The following is a 6,000-nucleotide window of genomic DNA, read 5'->3' as shown; positions in this document are numbered from 1 at the left end:
TGTTCGCAGCTCTCAATGGTCACATGCAAGAGTGACGACGGCACGCCCTGTGTCACAGCACCACCCGGGCCAAGCAGTGGCACTGTATACACCTAAAGTGCACTTACAGAAATTGTCCCATGATTTTTCTGCCTATATCTCAGCTGCCTGACGAAACTCAGTGTTCTCCTGTGAATCTGAGCAAAATGCAGATTATAGTCTACATGGAGCTATTCTAAGATATTTAAAAGTGAATAAAAAGCAGCACAGGGAAACTAAAAATAATACTACCATTCTGTGGAAAACATGGATGTGCCACGACAGAAGCAGAGTTAGAGAGGAGAAACTTAGCCTGGTCCAGTTCAAGGCAGTCTGGTTGAATTGATGCTAATGATGGTGTGAAAATGCGCAGCGGATTTGAAAGCGGCTTCTCCGTTCAGCGCAGATGCTGTAACCCCTGGGGCGAGCTGTCCCTGTGTCCGCAGTGAATCCGCCGTGAGTTGTGCGAGCAGCCCGAGGCCAGGGCAGCACTGCCCGGGGCAGGGGCGGAAGCGTCCCGGGCGATGCTCCCCAAGTGTCCGCGCTCGCCCGCCACCCTCGGGGAGCCGCAGCCCCGGCCCTTCTGTGCGCCGGCACCGTGCGCTACCCCCGGCGCGGGGCTGTTCGGGGCTGCTCAGTGCCGCCCGTTGCGACCCGCGCCGCGCCGGATCCCCCGGTAAGGCACCGACCCCTCCGCAGCCCTTTGCTGCCGCTCCATCCACCCTTCTCTTGGCCACATCTTCTGCCGAGAGCGGAGCCGCGTGCGCTCCCTCGGCGGCCCGTTCCCGCGGGGGGCCCGGCGGGACCGGGGCCCGCTGTGCCCGCGGTGCGGGCGGTGCCGCGGGGCGGTCCCGGGGCCGCGGCCGGGCCGGGCCGGGGCTGCGCGGCCGAGGCGCGGCCGCCAGGGGGCGCTGCTGCTCTCGCGGCGCGGGCGGGCGCACCTGGCGCGCGCGGGGCCGTGGGTCCCGGCCCGCTCCGCGCGCAGCGGCGGCGCCCGGACACGGACCGGGACCGGCGGGACACGCACCGGGACACGCACCGGGACCGCCGGGACACGCACCGGGACCGCCGGGACACGCACCGGGACACGCACCGGGACCGCCCGCACACGGACCGCGCACACCGCCCGGGACTGCCCGCCGCCGCTCTCGCACTGCTTGCGCGGCGGGGGACGCCCGCATCCCGCCGGCATGGAGCCGTAGAGCGGAGCCGCTGTGGAGGTGAGTCCCGCGCGCGGCGCTTCCCGCGGCAGTTCGCTTTTTCTTATGAAATAAAGGAAAAAAAAATCCCCTCGGAAAAAAAGAAAAGTTCGTCCCTCCTCGTTCCGCCGCGCGCGGGACGGGCTGAGCTGCGGCTGCTGCCTCGTTTCTCCCGCAGGTGCGGGGCGGGCGGAGCGAGCCCAGGGCACCGCCGGTGCCGAGGGGCTCCGGGCAGCGACGGCCGCAGCTGCCGCTCTCCGTCCCGGCGCCGCCGGTCTCGGAGCGGATGCTCGGGGCCGGATCCCTCCGTAGCGGCGCGGCCGCTCCGCCGTTCCCCGGATCGAGCCCTGCTGCTGCTGGAGGCGCCGGGATTGTTTTCTGTCCCGAAAGGGGGGTCTCGGTTGGTACCGAGGGTCTCTCAGCCTCGCGAACGCGTGTGGAGTTTGTAGGGAAAAGTGTTACTGCCGGGGATTTAAAATTAAAAACACTTGATCTGTTGCCTTTTGGGATGTTGCAACGCGGTGGAGTCTGTGCAGGTGCTTTGGAGGATTGGCTGCCCTGAATTACCGTGGCGGATGTTGAACAGTGGGACTTGAAACCTCTGTTTGCCTCTAAAAGTTCCGTGAGGATAAAGCTGCTCTGGGTGCCTTTGGAGTCTGATGGAAATCTGGGGACGGGCACCAAACATTTTTAAAGTGGCTTGGATTCAGTGTCTGTCTTCAGAGAGCCTGTCCCTGGACTGCTGTCTCTGCTAGGATTCAAAGAATCCAAAGTTTCTGGTGGGAAATGCTGTGAGCTGCGGCTTCTCAAAGCTGTAGTAAGGTCTGTGCACTTTGGCAATTTCTGCGCCTGTTGGGTTAACACCCAAACTTGAGTTTGTACCGTGAGGGAAAACCTATTGTGGCAGGAGCCAGCACTTTGCAGTGCTCCTCGTCAGTGTTTATACCCTCTTGTTTTTATCCTGATTATTTAAAAAACAATAAGACGTTTTTAGCGTCTGTGAAAGGTTTGTGGATGTTACAATATTACTACCAGAGTGTAGGTAGATTTGAGGTTTTTCCGGGAATTGTTAGTGGTAGGAGCAGGCGAAGTGAGCTGCTGTGGGCTCGGGAGCGGGAAGGGCTGCAGGGAAGGGCAGTTTCACGGTGCCCAGGTGCTCTGTGAGTGTGTCGGGCTGTTGCATTCACGCCCGAGTCAGGCTCTCGTTCGCTCTGAACGCTTCCTGTCCGTGCCAAAAAGGGGACCTTGATTCTCATCAGGGCTGAACCTCTGCAGCTGCGTGGCTTTCTGTGGTGTCCGCAAGAGCAGGCGAATGCCTGCCCTGCTTCTGTGTAGCGCATGGGAAGCAGGTTCCCTCCGGAGGCAGGAGTGGGCCAGCCTTGATGGGGACATGGTGTCTGGAAAGCTTTGCTGGCGGCAGACCCGAGGCAGGAGGTAGGTCTGGGGTGGAAGCTGATAGCGAGAAGAGTGCTTGCTTTTCAACAGAGTGGCTGCAGAGGAGACAGTGGGACACGCAGGGATTTGGGATTTTGGGGCTCCCTAAGCCAGCGGGGTGTAATGCATGTGCAGTGAGCATGAGAAGTGGAGAGTTCTGGCAGTTCTCTGAGGCACAGCCGGTGGCCTTCAGGAGCGAGTCTGTGATTCTCCAGGGGTTGCAACTGGCGATGTGCAGGATGGCTTCCTGAGAAATTACTAAGGATCGCGTCCTTCTGAGGATATTTCTCTGGGTACAGGAGACCTCTTGCAGTGGGAGGACGGGGGCTTGGGCCGACCTCCCCGCAGAGTGCTTGTGTTGCTAGGCAGCAGCTTGCACCTCCAGCGTGCTCCAGATCCGAGTCTGTGAGGGGAGACCTTCCTCTCCCGAACTGAAGCTTTCTAGCTGGTGACCAAGTGTAGAAAGCACATACCCTGTGGGTGTGGGTGTGCATGCACTTCTTGCTCGCTCCTGGGTGTTGGGGAGGGGTGGTCAGCTGGGAGCGTTCAGGGTTGTTAGCTGACAGCAGGACTTCTTCATACTCACACACCTACTTGGGCTGCAGGTGAGCAAAGGAGAGAGATGAATCTTTGACTCTTCTATTTGTAAGGCTTAAGAGTTCTCCGCAGAGCACCTTTTTCCTTTCACAGTACCTAGAAGTTCATAGGAGGTTTATCTTCAACTTGTTTGGTGATTGATTCTTTAGCAGTTAAATGGGGCAGGAGGGAAAAGGGAGGAAGATCTGCTTGCACAAGAGGTAGGACGGAAGGCTAGGTGTGCCACATTAATGCACTTAGTCAGCATGAGTCAATTTTAGTGGATGCCACACAATTGCTGAAGCCTCAGTGCACGAATAGCATCAGCCAGTGTTGTCTGAACTGCTCTGTATCTGGCAGAGCAATGGAAAGCCTTTTAATTTTCAGAGCTGCCAGGTGGCTGCACTTTGAAGCAGTGCAGTAACTGAAGCTGTTGGAAACTAGCGGGAAGGGGGTGGGGAGGGGGGAACTGACCACGCTCCAAACAGAAGTCAGATCAAAAAAGAGCCTGAAAGGGTCAGGAGGGATTCTTAGGCTTGTGTGGTGAAGGTGAGCTCAGCAGAAGGGCTGTCCCTGTGGCACAGATCACTTCTAATCAGGCAGGGATTGGTGGTGTGGGAGAAAGAGGAGGAAGATTCCCGGTTTGATGGAGGCTAGAGGCTTGGGCCTCAGAAGAAGCTGGACTTTGACAGCCTTAAGCCTGGATGGGGCTGCAGAGGAGTGTGGGAGTAGAGGCAGGTAGGAACACACTTGCTGGTGTCAGAATCTCGTGGGTGTTGTGCTGTGCTCTGGGATAAGCTTGAGCCATGGAGAGTTTAGGAGTGGGTTTGTCTGGAGGTGTCAGGCAGCTGCTGGAGGCAGTGTGTGTATGAGGAACCCAGCAGAGCTGCACACAAGCTGCTGAAAGGAGAGCTGGAGAGCTCCTGCTGGAGAGCAAGGAGGAGGGAATGGGGACAGCATGTGAGGCTTGAACCTCTTGGGATGATCTGCCTGCTTTGAGAGGACAGGAGCATCCAGGATGTCTGAATGGGATGTTCCTGTAAGGAGGTTTGGTTAGTTTGCATAGGCAGAGTAATTTTTTTTTCCATGACCACTCTCAGCTGTTTCCTGGGGAGAGAAGAATACATGTTACAGTAATCACTTAAAGCTGTGGAGGACAGTGTCTGCTATGAGGCATTTGGAAGGGAGAGGCTGTTCAAAACTTTCTGTGCCCTCGGTTGTGATGCCCTTGTGGGACCAGAGGCGGAGGAAAAGTTCCAAGGAGCATGTGCAGCTAGTCATCCCTGCTGGCTGAGATGGGAAGCTGCCAGGGATGTCTGGGGCTGGTGGCCTTGACCCGTGTGTCTGAGGAAAAAGGCTGAGAAGTTGTACTCACTGTGAGAAGTACAAATAAAGGATTTATAGTGCATGGACTTTTCCTGCTCTCTGAAACCTTCAGGCTCTGAGTAATCTCTCACTTCAAACTGAAGCTCAAGCTGAAAATATCAAGGGATGCTAAATTGTGAACAATTGTTAAACAGCCTTAAAGAGCTGTATGGGAAACTGTGTCTGCTCTTCATTTCTAAGCCTTCCTCAAACAATGAGAGTCTGAGCTATTTATCAGGAGCTCTTTTAGTGCTGGAAGGGAAAGTGAACATTTAAAGTGTATCACAAAATAAAGAGGCACTTTAAGTGCCAATTTGCTTTTCAGGATGTCCAACTAAAAATAAATTCTTCTTTAAACAGCCTTGAAAAAAAAAAAACAGAGACAAAGGATCTTGCCCTTGCTGAGAATAAGGAAAATCTTTTTGCTAGCTTTGATTGTGGGGGTTTCCACTGGCATCTGGTACTAGATCCAGGTAAACCCTCATGGAACTGGTGGAGAACTGAGGGATGTGTTATATTCGGTAAGAAAACTGGTGAGAGACAGAGACTGTATTTTAGAAACTTCTGTAGGGCTTTTGGCTAATCCTTTCCACCCCAAAAGCACTACAGAGAGTTCCTTCCACCCATCTTTTCTTTGTTTTATGTAACAGTTAATTAACAAGGATGTCTATTTGACAGAGCAATTTCAAGTCACATAAAATATGTATTTTACTTTTATTTTGGCTGCATCAGAACAAAATTCCCTTGTCAAATTCTCTCAAAACTCCCGTGTCAAAGTAGTATTCTATAAGCAATTTCTCCTGGTTCTCAGATTCTGGGGGGATATTGTTTCTCTGCTTACTTAATTATGTTCTTATTTTCACTCTGATAAATCTGACAATACATATGTGTGAAGTCCAGTCTGGTTATGTAAGGGAAAAAAAGAATCCCCCATCAAGAATCTGTTTATCACTTTAAGCAACAGAGTTGATGCTGAGTTCAGTGAAAGCAGCTTGCCTCTGCTGACGGCAGAGTGCCATGTCTGGCTTCTCTGGGACTGTTTTCTAAGCGGGGAACTGTAGATGAGTGTTTTATAAGGAGCCTGACAGCTGCTATGTCATCTTTTACTGGTAATTCTGTCTTCTTTGAGCATTATGTATTAGTTAGGAAAGTGTGTGGCCATGGATGAGATCAAGGAATGAATTTATAAGCACATTGCATGCAGAACTGTATTCTCACAGAGCCTGTTTCATTAATGTGCAGGAGTGGATTTGTACCAGATTTGCCGTGAATAGCACAAATATTGTTATTTGGTTAATATTGCAGAGCTGTGAGTGTATGTAAGAACAGGGATAATGTCAGTAAGGCTGACAGGTACAGCTGTAGTCTCTCTACTGTGTGGTCATGGAAAGAGGCCTGTTTTAAAGGC

The 6,000-nt window shown here is 53.4% G+C and overlaps 1 protein-coding gene across 1 annotated transcript in view; it reads left to right on the top strand.

Moving 5' to 3' along the window:
• The first annotated feature begins 960 nt into the window (after positions 1-960).
• Positions 961-6,000, top strand: part of IL1RAPL2 (interleukin 1 receptor accessory protein like 2) — a 385,745-nt gene continuing 380,705 nt past the window's right edge. The window contains exon 1 of the mRNA XM_063423231.1: positions 961-1,238. The gene's annotated coding sequence lies outside the window, so the exon portion shown is untranslated. The remainder of the gene's footprint in view (positions 1,239-6,000) is intronic.

Source organism: Prinia subflava, chromosome Z (genome assembly GCF_021018805.1).
Source record: "Prinia subflava isolate CZ2003 ecotype Zambia chromosome Z, Cam_Psub_1.2, whole genome shotgun sequence".
In the NCBI taxonomy this organism is placed as follows: Eukaryota; Metazoa; Chordata; class Aves; order Passeriformes; family Cisticolidae; genus Prinia; species Prinia subflava.
The sequence above is the reverse complement of the archived record's forward strand: the minus strand, read 5'-3'. Positions and strand labels throughout refer to the sequence as shown.